At 40.3% G+C, this 14352-nt stretch overlaps 1 protein-coding gene across 1 annotated transcript in view; it reads left to right on the top strand.

Annotated features, from left to right (window-relative positions):
- Positions 1-8992: 8992 nt before the first annotated feature.
- Positions 8993-14352, top strand: part of LOC109918447 (transgelin-3) — a 23113-nt gene continuing 17753 nt past the window's right edge. The window contains exons 1-2 of the mRNA XM_048603314.1: positions 8993-9142; positions 9260-9336. The gene's annotated coding sequence lies outside the window, so the exon portion shown is untranslated. The remainder of the gene's footprint in view (positions 9143-9259; positions 9337-14352) is intronic.

Here is a 14352-nt window from a genome sequence, read left to right as displayed (position 1 = left end):
TGACGTTTCGGGCCTAGACCCTTCATCAGAAAAGTAATGGTGAAGAGCTGTTTTTGAAGGCAAAGATAGCATTAGTGGTGTCAGCTTTTTTTGATAGATTCCTGGCATCATATTAAAAATTGTAAATGAAACAAAACTGGGAAATATAGAGAAAAAATAGGAGAACAGTAACAGATGACAGGGGAGGCAGGGAGGCTAGTGAAATAGGCAAACCATCACTGGTGCTATTTAACAGAGAAATTTGAAGGCGTCCATTTTAGTGGGAAAAATGTGGAAAGTTTATGTAATCAAACTAATATGATTTAAAGATGGCACAAGAACAGAGAAATCTGAGAGTATATACACAAAGGTGACAGGACAACTGAGAAGGCTGTTGCAGAAGCTTATAGGGACCGCTGACTTTATTAATAGAGGCATGAGTGCAAAAACGATGGAGTTATAAAAATATTATAAGTGACTGGTGTGGAATTCTGCTGCAGCGCTGTCTCCCATTCTGGATCACAGAACTTAGTAAGGATATCATTGTGTTAGAAATAGTGCAGGGGAGATGAACTAAAATCGTAAATAGATGCAAGACTTAAGCTGCATGTAGAGAATGGAGAAGGGAAACTTTTGCAATTTTTCTATTTTCTTTCATATGTAAGCATAGCTGGCAAGTTACTGTATCCCTAACTGTCCTTGAGAAAGTGATAATGAGCCACCTTCTTGAACTGTTCTATGTGGTTCCACGGTGTAGTTCCACATTGCTGTTTGAGATGGAGTTCCAGGACTTTGACCACTGATGATGAAGGAAACTGGGTTTGTAGCTGTAGCCAAGTGGTTGAGATAATGAATTTGAAATCCTTCAGGGTTTCTTGTTCTATGTTTGAATCCTGCTGACTCAGTTTCTTATTATTCTCGATATGAACCAAGTGCCTACTACATTAATTAGTGATCAAGCGAAGTAAAAGCGCAAATGGATTCCAAGCCAAGATGGTGTGTGGCTTAGAGAGAAAATTGCAGATATGCATCTCCTGGTCTTGTACTTCTGTGCTGTCAAAGAAATCTTGACAAGTAGCTACAGTGTTTTAGACTGTTCACACTGCTGTTACTGTAGCTGGTGGAGAAGGGAGTGAATGTTTGAGGTGGTGAATCAGATGCAAGTCAATTCGGAAGCTTTATTCTCATTGTTTTCAACTTGAAAACTTGTTAATTGGGAGCAAGCGTCATCACTCCAAGCGTGATCTGCCAATTAATTAGATCTGATCTGATTACTCCACATTATCTCCAATTACTTTCCCTGCCCCACCACTTATCAAGAATCTACCTCTGCTTTAAAAATATTCAAAGACCCTGCTTCCACTACCTTTTGAAGAAGAATTTCAAAGACTCATGATCTTTCATGAGAAGAAATTTCTCCTCATCTTTGCTTTAAATGGGTGACCTCTTATTTTTTAAGCTAGTTGTTCGTCTTACATGGATCAAGGCAAGTAGAGAATATGCCATCTCTGTTTGAATAAAGATACTCAAAATTATGAAGGGTTTTTGATAAGAGTAAATAAATAGAAAATGTTTCCAGTGGCAGGAGGCTGAGTAATCAAAAAAGATAGATTAAGGGTGATCAGAAAAAGAACCAGAAATGACATGAGAATTTTCTTTTACACAGTGATTCATGATGATTTGGAATGCACTGTTTGGAATGATAGTGGACAAAATTGATAAAATTCTTGAATGAAAACATTTTTCAGAACTATGTAAAAAGGGTCAGGGGAGTGAAACTGGTTGAAACTCATCTTGTCAAACAGCCAAAGTTAGGATGAATGGTCCTTTTCTCAGCTGCATCATCATATAATTTTAAGCAGGCACATCCTTGCATAGGTTCAGTATCTGCCTTGAATGGTAAAGTTGCACAATAGTCAGATGGCAATAATTTTTGAGGCAACACTCTTTTCCCATCTGTTTGAGACCCTTTATTTGAAGTAGTGATTGGCCTGCTTGATGAGAATACTGCCAAAAACATGATTGATGCTCAATATTTCTTTGTAAGGTGGCCCCAAGGATTGTTATTAAACAGGAAGTTGCGATGGCTCCCAGGTTAAAAGTAATTTACCGCGTTGCAATTTTGTATTCATGACCATGGATCAGATGCATATTAATGAGTACTAATTCTGTGGAATCAGGATTCGAATCTGTTTCTTCAATAAAATTCTGTGCTTTGAGAAAACCCTTCAGATGGCAAAAAAAGTGCAGTCTGGTCAATACTGCAACCAGCTTTCCATGAGAATGTAGAATTATTAAATAATTATGAATTAATTAAATAATAATTAAAGGTATCTTTCCTGGTAAAAAACATGTATTTTCCTTTCTGCATTGCTATTCTATTGTTGCTTGAAATGATGGTGTAATATAGAAGTAAAATGTATTGGTGGCCCCAACAGCTATTTACAAAGTCACCCTCTAACGCAACAAAATTTGAAGACCTAGATTGAAGGTTGGTATATTTCTGTGATTCCTTCCTTAATCGAGCCTAAGGAATAAAGACAAAAATCTTTAATTACATTTTAAATAATATGGGGACTAAATTCAACAGCCCAAGAAAACAGGCACAGGGACTGCAATGAGTGATAACTCATGTCTTTTTAACTGCAATGCAGGCAACATTGCCAATTTCATTCTGCTTGCTGTTTTAAATCATTTCAGTGTCCAGCCAGCAATATTATTTAGCTGGATGTCTTCACTGGAAGTTAATATTGTAAGTAATTGGCATTAGTTAAAACCAGTCTGGATTGCACAATGGGGAGGTGAATTTTGACTGGAACAGGAGCTGACAAACCATTGCAGGAGGTTCAAGACGGTAAGTTCCAAGTTTTTTGGATGGTGCATTGGGAGTCTTGATGGAGGAAGTGGAATGAATGATATCTTAAAATATCCTCCTGCATTTGCTCGATCCTCTACATACGCATTGCATACAAATAGCTGCAATGATCAATGCTAGTGGTCTATCTCTGAGGATCTCAGTGCTGCAAAAACATCAGTGCCCTTACAGGAGTGATCTAGGTCAGTGACTGTGTCTTTAAATGCAATATCCTACCAACTATGTCACTGACCTGCTTATATCACAAATCATCAAGTCACCAACCATAAGTCTCCATCAAAAAGGTGCGATATATTATGTTCATAAGCTTCATCTCATGCTCATACAGAACTGCTTTAAGGTTCACACCCACAACTCTCAACTAGTCAGCTAATCAACCATGACAGCCACATCACACAGATGACATGACCCTTACGGACACAACCTTGTCTTGCTTGCAGGTTATAGAACATAGAACACAGAACAGTACAGTGGAGGAACAAGCCTTTTGGCCCAAGATGCCAAATTAAATTAATCTCTTCTGCCTGCCCTTGATCCATATCCCTCCATTCCTTGCATATTCATTTGCTTATCTAAAAGTCCCTTAAATACCCCTATCATATCTGCCTCCACCACCATCCATGGCAGCACGTTCCAGACTCCTACCGCCCTCTGTGTAAAAAACTTGCCCCTCACATTTCCTTTAAATATTCCTCCTCCCACCTTAAATGCATGCCCCCTAGTATTAGACACTTTGACTCTGGGAAAAAGATTCTGACTGTCAACCATATCTATGCATCTCCCAATTTTATAGACTTCTATCGATTCTTCCCTCAGCCTCCAATGATCCAGTGAAAATAATCTGAGTTATTCTAGCCTCTCCTTACAGCTCATACCCTCTAATCCAGGGAGCATCCTGTTAAACAGAGGAACAGAAACAAAGTTGCTGGAAAAGCTCAGCAGGTCTGGCAGCATCTGTGAAGGGAAAACAGAGTTAACGTTTCGGGTCCTCAGAACGGAGGAAGGGTCACTGGACCCGAAACGTTAACTCTGTTTTTCCCTTCACAGAAGCTGCCAGACCTGCTGAGCTTTTCCAGCAACTTTGTTTCTGTTCATGATTTGCAGCATCCGCAGTTCTTTCAGTTTTTATTTAGCATCCTGTTGAACAACTTCTGCACCCTTCCAAAACTTCCACATCTTTCCAGTAATGAGGCAATCAGAATTGAACGCAATACTCTAGGTGTGGCCTAACTACATTAGACCATGTTGTCATACAACTGGAGGCAGAAGCTAATAAGCCTCCCTGTATGTTCTAACACCATGGTGGAGATGGTATTAGCCATTGATAAATGGCCATTGCAGAGGTTTGGGCCTGTAGAGGGGTTGAATGGAATGATGATGGTATTTTGACATAAGCATACATCTCATACCCAAAACCCACTTAGAATCATAACCGTATCTCTGTACCTTACCAGATGCCCAGGATGTATAGCTTGCCCAAACAGCATGATGGCAGGACTTATACACTTAATAGTGAGGTCCTGGGGAGTGTTGCTGAACAAAGAACCTTGGAGTGCAGGTTCATGGTTCCTTGAAAGTGGAGTGACACTTAGATAGGATAGTAAAGAAGGCCTTTTGTATGCTTGCCTTCATTGGTCAGTGCATTCAGCATGGGAGTTGGGAGGTCATATTGTGGCAGTACAGAACATTGATTCGGCCACTATTGGAATACTGTGTGCAATTCTAGTCTTCCTGCTATAGGAAGGATGTTGTGAAACTTGAAAGGGTTCAGAAAAGATTTACAAGGATGTTGCCAGGTTTGGATGGTTTGAGTTATGGGAGAGGCTGAATAGGCTAGGGCTATTTTCCCTGGAGCATCAGGGGCTGAAGGGTGATCGTATTGAGGCTTTTAAAACCATCAGGGGCATGCATAGGGTAATAGACAAGGTTTTTTTCCCAGGGCTGGCTGAGTCCAAAATTGAAGCATAGGTTTAAGGTGAGAGGGGAAAGATTTAAAGGGCAACTTTTTCCACGCAGAGGGTGGTGTGTGTATGGAATGAGCTGCCAGAGACTGGTACAGTTACAGCATTTCATAGATCATAGAATCCCTACTGTGTGGAAACAGGTCCTTCTGCCCAACAAGTCCACACTGACCCTCAGAGAATCCCACCCATCCTCCTATAACCCACCTAATCTACACTACAGGCAATTTAGTATGGCCAATCCACCCAGCCCACACATCTTTGGACTGTGGGAGGAAACCGGAGCACCTGGAGGAAACCCACGCAGACACGGGGAGAATGTGCAAACACCACACAGACAGTCACCCAAGGGTGGAATTGAACCTGGGTCCCTAGCACCATGAGGCAGTATTGCTAACCACTGAGCCACCATGGGGCATCTGGATGGGTGTCTGAATAGGAAGGGTTTAGAGACAAATGGGCCAAATGCTGGCAAATGGGACTAGATTTATTTAGGATAGCTGGTTGGCATGGACAAGTTGGACTGAAGAGTCTGTTTCTGTGCTGTACATCTCTGTGACTCTAAGATAGTAGTCCTAGAGACACATAATCACTCAATTCACCCTTGGAGTGATCAACTAAGATACAGAAACAGTTTATTGCTTAGAGCATTGAATAGATCTGAATGTAACGAGATGCCTGGCATGAGTGACCTGCAGTAAGGGCAGACAGAAGTATTGCAAAATGCCAGTTAACTAAAGGGTGAGGTCTCATAAAGGTTCTGCTGCAGAAGAAACAGAACTTCTATTGGTCAGAAGGCAGCTAAAGATTATGTCATAACAAAATACTTGCTGCATCTGGAAATCTGCCAATGCAGCACAAGCAATTTTCATCAGAAGTCACAATATGCTGCATTGGAAATCAATAAAGATATTACAAAAGCTCAGATTGCTGTTATAACAGTGTAGAAAGTGGCATGCAGGGCATCACAGCTGTCTAGCAATCTGTCCTCCAATATGTTACGAGGATTTCTGAGGGGCCATACCAAAGAAATAGCATTGGCTCCATGGAACACAAACTTGCTGATCTCCCTCAGGATGCCAGGTTTCTTCCTCCCAACATTGATCATTTTGCCAGTATACTTGCTGCACCTGTTGGCCAGCCAAACCACATTGTCACTGTCTATGTGAAGGTGGCACAGTCTAAAACACAAGCATTCCAGTGCCAGTTCTGTTTGAGGTCATTCTCTAAAATTATCTCCAGTCTCTACCTCTGAAATTTGGCAGCGGCCTTCCACCTGCTATGCTGCAACCATTGAGGCAGCACTGTGTAGATGCACGAGGACAGGGAAAAGCACAAAAACAAACACACAGAATGGTTAATTGTGTTTTTTAAAATTTGGTTTGAAAAGTCTATTTTGTGATGTCTTTTATTTTTCCAATGTGGCCAAGCAGACACTGAAATGGTATGTGAAACTTGAGAGGCAGCTGTGGAGTTGGGTGTAGTGGTTACGTGTGTGTACTCACAGTAGGTATTGTTTTGTTTGTCCATGGGAAGTGGACATTACAGGCTGGGACACCATGTTATGCCTATCCCTATTCACTCTTGAGAGGGTAGTGGTGAGGCGTCTTTGCGAACCACTACAGTATTATTAGGAAGGGATTTTCAGGATTTTGACACAGCAATAGTGCAAGAACAGCAACATAATTCCAAGTAAGGATGGTGTTTGGCTTGGAAGGCAACTTGCAGGTGGTGTTCCCATGTATTTGCTGCCCTGTCCTTTTTTTTGGTAGTGGAAATCGAGGGTTTGGACAATGCCAACTAAGCAATCTTGGTGAGTCATTGCAGCGTATCTTGTGGATAGTAAACAGTGTTGCCACTGTACGACAGTGGTGTAGGGAGGAAATGTTGAAAAGTGATGGATGGGGTGTCAGTCAAGCAGGTTGCTTGGACCTAATTTATCTCTGGTTTCTTGATTGTTGTTGGAACTGCACTCATCCATGCAAATGGGGAGTAATTGATCACACTCCTGATTTGTGGCTTGTGCCACTTTTAGATGATAGGCAGGTTTGAATCAGGAGTTGAGTTACTTGTTTCAATGAAACAATTTTCTCTTGTAGTCACAGTACCTTTATAGCCAGTGCAATTCAGTTTTGGGTTAATGATGACCCCAAAGATGTTGATAATACAGTGTTCAGTGATTGTAATGCCTTTGAAAGTCAAGGGGAGATGGTTAGATTCACTCACTGGAGATGGGCATTTCCTGGCACTCATATCAGGTAAATGGTGTTTTGATCTCAGATGATCTTCTTGCTGGACAAATAAGATCCCAGTCTGAAACCTGGCTTGGGCCATAAGATGTATAGCAGAATTAGGCCATTCAGCAAATCAAGTCTGCTCTGCCATTTGATCAAGGCTGTATATTTCTCAACCCATTGTCCTGCTTTATCCCTGTAACCTTTGAACCCCCTAACAATCAAGAATCTAGATATCTCTGTCTTAAATACACTCAATGACTTGGCCTCCATGGCCCTCTGTGGCGATGAATTACACGGATTCATCACCCTCCGGCTGAAGAAATTTCTCCTTATCTCTATTCTTAAGGGTCGTCACTTCACTCTGAGGCTGTGCCCTTGGGTCCTAGTCTCTCTTATTGGTGGAAAACTCTTCTTCACTTTATTCAGGCCTCTCAATATTCTGCATATTTCAATGAGATCCCCCTTTATCCTTCTGAATTGCATCAAATATAGCCACACAACTCTCAACCACTGCTCATATAACAAGCCCTTCATCTCCAGGATCATCCACTCCTGTGGACTCGCTCCAATGTCACTGCATCCTTCTATAGATACAGGGCCAAAAATTCCTCACAATATTCCAAATGTGGTCTGACTTGACGCTTATACAGTCTCAGTAGTACATCTCTGCTCTTATATTCTAGCCATTTTGAAATGAATGCTAGCATTGCATTTGCCTTCCTAATTACCAGCTGAACATGCATGTTAACCTTAAGAGAATCCTGAACTTGAACATAAAGTCCCTTTGTGCTTCAGATTTCCAAAACATTTAGAAAATAGTCTATGTCTCTATTCTTCCTGCCAAAGTGCATCACCTCACACTTTCCCACATTCAGCAGCTGATGCCAGATCAGTTGTTAAATTTAAATCAGAAAAAGTTAAATTTATGTTAAGCAAAGGTATGAAGGATATGGGCCATAGGAATGAATATAGAGTTAGGCCACAGATCATCCATGATCTGCTTGAGTAGCAGAACAGGCTTGAGGGGCTGAATGGCCTACTCCTGTTCGTATGTTTCTAAACTATATATATTATAGTTTATATCACACTTGCCACTTGTCAGTCTAAGCTTGAACTTTGGCAAGGTGTTATTACATTGGGACACAGACTGCTTTAGGATCTGAGGAGTCATGAATAGTGCTGAATATTGTGTAGGATCATAGAATCTGTACAGCAGGGAAACAGGCCATTCAGTCCATCGAGTCCATAATGACCCTCCAAAGAGCATCCCACCCTGTAACCCCCATTTCCCACAGCTAATCCACCTAGCCTGCACATCTTTGGACTCTAGGAGGAAACCAGAACACCCTTAGGAAATCCAGGCAGACACTGTACACACTGTACACGTAGGGATTCTATAATGATTCTATGAATGTGAGCAGGTTATTGCTGAGTCAGTGCATTAGATAGCATCATGTTGCTGATGATTGAAAGTAGGCTGCTGCAGCAGGTCTTCAGCACTATTATCAGAATTTCGTTAGAGTTATAGCCTCTGTAGTATCTAGTGCCTTCAGAGGTTTCTTGATATCAGGGTGAAGTGGATCAAATTAATCAAAAGCTCGTGTGCTTCTATTTTATAATCAATTTCTATATTTTTCATGGAAGTGCAAGTGTTTTTTTTAGAAAATGCACAAATTGAACTAATCAACTAATGATCTCTGTCTGACATTTTAGATTAATAAATAATTGACATTTATGTCAAATTGAGAACAATTAATTATCTCAAGCGCAATATTTGAATTATTAATGGTGTTCACTGTTAATTTGCTGGATTATATTTTTAAAATTAGACCTTGAAAGCACAATATTCTGAACGAAACATCTATCTTAAACATCAAAGGTGGTAAACCACGTTGCTTCCCAAACCCAATTCAGATTTATTTATTCAGGTTGCGTTGACTGATTGTCTGCTGGTGACGGGACAACGTGCAGGCTTGTGATGAAGGTCACGGCTTTAATTTTGTCCACTCGCCATCCAGCCGGGGCGGGTGAGAAACGCAACCGGAAAAGGAGCTGCATTATCACAATCAGCTGCATCCCGCATCTGAACCGTGTGTATCCGATCAATCAGTGAGCCCGTTGGGTGTGTCTATTCCACACCATAACCGGTTCTTCTGAGGTCTCCTGGGCTGAGCTCTTTTTAACAGCTCCCTTTCTGTCTCCCACAGCTGATTCCTGAGGTCTGTGCCTTTCCCTGGTGTTCATATTTGTTAGTCGTGTGGATTTGTGCACGTCTCCGTTTCAGGTTAGTAGGGGGGGGGAAATTAGAATTACCCTGGAATGCGAAAATCAGATGGGGCGCAATGTTGCTTTTAAAATGCAGTCGTGCGAGAGAAGCCAATCGTTATGAAGATAGAGAAATATTCTGTAACAGAGGAACTAATTCATGAACGTGTCTTGTAGCGATACTAGGACGTTCACACTCCACTGTTTTCAACACAAATCGAATAATTACATGAACTCTTGCAAAAGTCTAAGTATATGGAGATGGTCTCATTTGTCGATTAGTTATTTTTCGCTTTCTGGGATAATCCCGCACTGGCTGATGTCCAGTTTGTTGGTGCTGACCATGCGCTCCCTTAACTTGCGTGTGTCAATATATATCTAGATATTTCAAATGAAAACTGTAAAACAGCTTCAGTGTTGAAATAATGTTGTAGGTGTTAGTCACTTTGATCGTATATGTACACAGCTTTTAAAGCACTGGTAACAGTTTAGGGAGAAAATATAGCACAACGTCTGACCGCTTCCCTTTTCCCCACAAACGTTGGCATTTTGATCAATGCATGAAAAAGGATTTCAGTATATGGTCAGAGGACAGATAGCGATATCTGATTTTTTTTGGGGGAGGGGGCAGTGGAATTTGGTGATCTTGAAATGAGGGGGAGGAAGGCCTAAAATGGCCTGTTACTGGTTAGATTAGTGAAATAACTAATGTCACAGTATGACAGACCAAATATTGGTGATAATAGGCTGTTTATGCACTAAATATTACCTAACATCAGTGGCATGTACCTACTTGGTCTTTAAATTTGTATAAAATGTCTGTCCTGCACCAAAGCTGCATGATTTAATTGGCAATAATAGTCAGTGGACATCTGGAGCTTACTTTCTCGCAAAGCTATACATGCATGTGAATTAGAATTTCAGATTGACTCTTCCAGATTTTGATTCCCAATCCTCAATTCATTTGTTTGAGTTTGAATGACCACCACCTTTTTTGAATTAAATCAGATGACAGTATTTGAATTTTTTTAAGCACTGGATTCTTTAAGACTACTCTTTAAACCTGTGCAAAGCCAGAAATGATATTTTGTATTAACAATGATCATAAACTTTTAGGGCACTGGTGCTTTGTACTTTAGAAAAGGGAACTGTTCCAATGCATGGGTTTCATTTTGAACTGTGCTAGGACCAGTGTCCTAGTGAATCTTACATTAAGAATGTGAACTGATTTTTGGGTGTGTGGGGGAAGAAGTGTAGGAGGGGTGAAAGTAGACTTAGAATGCAAAAGGATTTGGTAGTTTTACAGAGCAACTCATGGTATAATGATGCTCAGGGTGGGAGAGGAAGGAACAGTGTGTACAAATGTAGGAAACCAGCAGTGAATAGGGTAAAGGGGGGAGAGAGGAGAAGAGAGGAAGAAAAGTACAAAATAAAAATTGGTAACTTACTTGAATGCATATAGTATTTGGAAGAAAATAAATGACTGACTAGCTTTTAGTCATGCCATTAATTCAGTTATTTTATAACCTTGTATGTAATTACAAGATAAAGCTGGGAACTAAAATATTTGGGGTATGTATTTTTCCCCTTTTTCGAAAGGACAAATGGGAAGGAAATGGTAGAGTAACTTTGAGATGGAATGATTAGGATGGCAAGAAGTGACCTTGGATTGGAAGGTAGGTGAAATAGGTGGAGGTAAGAAACAAAAGGAAAAAAGGCACTTTAGGTGAAGTCTATAGGCTCTCTAACAGTAGCTATATGGTAGAACAAAGAATAAATTGGGAGGTAGAGGGCATGTAACTAGGCAGTATGCTAATCATGCATGATTTAACCATTTTTTTTAAAACGTAGATTGGCAAAAGTAGCCATGAGAGAATTTGTATTATTCTCTAGACAGTTTTCGTGGAACAATTTTTGTGGATCCAAATGGGAATGGGGCTATTTTGGATCAGGGATGTGCAATGAAGCAGGTTTAATTAAATGTTTTTTTTTGAGGAAAAAGATTCTCTGTAGGAAACAGTGATCATAGCATGGTAGAATTTGATGGGGAGAAATGAGTGAGAAGCAACTGTGTTAAACTTAAAGATGAATAATGTAAATGATGGTGGAGTTACTTGGAGTGGATTAGAAAGCAGTTTAGTGGTAAAGACAGTTGAGGGAAAAATGGTAAGTGTTTAAGAAAATAATTCAACCTTCTGTGCCAATATTATCAGTGAGAAAGGAGAATTCTGGGAGTGGGATAAACCAACCATGGTTAGCCAGGAAAGAGAAGGATAGTATCAAAATACAAAATGGTAAAGATTAATGGTAGCCCAGAGGATTGGGAGAATTTCTTCCCCTTGTTTTAAAAACCAACAAGGGGCCTGGGATTGGTGGCGGTGGGGGGAAGTGAGAAACTAAATTAATATCAAAGTGGATAGCAAGAGCTGCTTTTAAATATATATAAAAAAAAGACCAATGTGAACATATTCTCATTTAGAGAATGAGGCTGGGGAAATAATAATGGGGAGCCAGGAAATACAGAAGCTGAATAAATTGCTTTCTTTGTGGTAGAAGACACTAATAACATTCCAAAAATACCAAATCAAGAGTGGGTGGGAAGTGGGGAGAAGGCAGAAGAAATAAATACAATAGCTATCACTAGATCAAAAAGTACTAGGGAATCCAATGGAACTCTAGGTTTCCTGGGCCTGATGGGGTGCATCCAAGGATATTTAAAGTAACTAAGATACTGGATACACTAATAGTAATTTTCCAAGAATCCTTAATTCTGGAGAAGTACCTGAGGATTGGAAAATTGCCAATGTAGTACCTTCCTTCAAAAAGGAAGGAGGCAAAAATCCCAGCAAGCTTAACATCTGTTTTTGGGTAAATGTAAGTCTATTTTAAAAGGAAGTAATAGCAGAGCACTTTGAGTCTGCTTTACTTTCTGTGTAGCTTCCTGAAGGGAAAATTGTGCCTGACAAACTTTGAGTTCTTTGAGGTAATAAGTTGGATAGATAAACAAGAAGCATTGGTTTTAATATATTTGGATTTGCAGAAGGCATTTGATAAAGTGCCATTTATACTTCAGTCAATGATATTCATTGGTGGGGGATGCTAGCGTATTAGCATGGATAGATGATTGGCTAACTAATAGGGTCAGGATAAAGGGCATTCTTGGGATAGCGACCTGTAACTAGTAGAGTGCCCCAGGGATCAGTGCTGGGGCCACAACTGTGTGAAATAATTTGCATGAGGAAAGTGAATATACTACAGCCAAGCTTATGGCTGACAAGAATAGGTGAGAAGGCAAGTGGTGAAGATGAGTCTGCAGTGGGATATAGACAGGTTCAGCAGGTGCAACATGATCTGGAAAAATCGAGATAATGCACTCTGGTACAAAGGATAGATGAACTGAATATCACTTAAATGCAGATAACTACAATGCAAAACAATTGGAGTCCTTGTGCATAAATCACGTGAAAAGCCAGTATTTGGGTTTGGTTGATAGGGAAGGCAAATAGAACGTTGGCCATTTCACTCAAAGGGAATGTAGTATTAAAACTAAAAGCTTTGCTAAAACTGTACAAGGCACCAATCAGACCACAGATGGAATATTGTGAACAGTTTTGGTCCCCTTGTCTAAGGAAAAAGTATTCGCATTGGAGGGAGTCCAAATAAGGGTTCACTAGGTTGATCCTGGGTATTGGAGTTTAGAAAAATGAGGTAACCTTTACTGATTCTAGGAAAATGGAGAGGCTGCTGTTATTCCCTTGTGATAGTCTAGCACAGGAGGGCATAACCCTGAGTGAGGGGTACCACATCTAAGATACAGATGAGGCATTTCTTGAGGGTAATCTGTGGAATTCTTTAACGGTGAGGCTGGGTCATGTATCAGTGAAGCTGAGAATAAAGGAATCGAGGGTTATAGTAAAAAGGTAGGAAAGTGGAGTTGTGGATTCTGATTGCCATTCAATGTGATCATGGCCAGAGCAGACTTACTGGGCTGAATGGCCTACCTCTACAAGCCGTGGTTTTATACTGAATTTTACACTTTAATTTCAAGATTAATGGTTTCATTGCTAGGGTCAGTGTTCATTTGGAGATTTTTTGCAATTGCCAAATCGCATTAAATGCATTGAATTCCCATTGCTTGCTGATCCAGAAACGAACAAATGCATGCTGTTGTATTTAGCAGTCTGTTCTGAATGTCCAATTCTGCCAGCAAATATTGATCCAACCAGTCAAATGCTTTGTTCACAAGGCATGGTGTAACTAATTATGACTATAACTTTCTTGGGTGAATCACTGATTTGATTTTTTTTTGGCTTTTGAATAATTTTGATAGTGTCAACAAGGGCAGAACAGACCCTTCAGAATCCAGTAGTACATGGTGACATGTTTGATTAAAATGCTGCAAAATAGCCCCAAGCAAGTTTCTCTTGTAGCTGCATTTTGTTTCTGGAAAACCATTTACATTAAAGTTAAATTGACTGACTGCATTTTGAGAATTGCATTTGACAGTGACAGTTTAAAAAGTTGACTTTTGTGCTATTGTTTTAAAGGTGATAACTTTACAAACTAAAAACAGAAGTAGCCCAGTGCTCCTCTTTCAGCCTTTGAACCTTTTTCCACCGTTCTATTAAATCACAGCTGTTCCCTCATGCAACTTCATTTTACTTGGAATTCAGTCCAAATTCCTTGTTACCTACATCTAACAATCTATTGAGCTCAACCTGAAACTTCAACTGACCCAGCATCCTTTTCAAGGAGATTGTTGCAAATTTTCAATGCTTTTTGGGGTGGGATGGGGGTGGTGAAGGAAAGTGACTTGACTCTAAATAATTTGAGCACTAATAATATAGCCAAATGGGGCAACTGGAAGAAAATGCACTAGTCTAGTAACACTGACTAACAGAGGTGATTTTTTTTTTTTTAGGGCTGAGACTTTGGGATGCCAATGTCAGGTTTTCTGAATCAGAGATAGTAGGAACTGCAGATGCTGGAGAACCTGAGACGACAAGGTGCAGGGCTGGACGAACACAGCAGGCCA

Source organism: Rhincodon typus, chromosome 11 (genome assembly GCF_021869965.1).
Source record: "Rhincodon typus isolate 14 chromosome 11, sRhiTyp1.1, whole genome shotgun sequence".
NCBI classification, from domain to species: Eukaryota; Metazoa; Chordata; class Chondrichthyes; order Orectolobiformes; family Rhincodontidae; genus Rhincodon; species Rhincodon typus.
The sequence above is the reverse complement of the archived record's forward strand: the minus strand, read 5'-3'. Positions and strand labels throughout refer to the sequence as shown.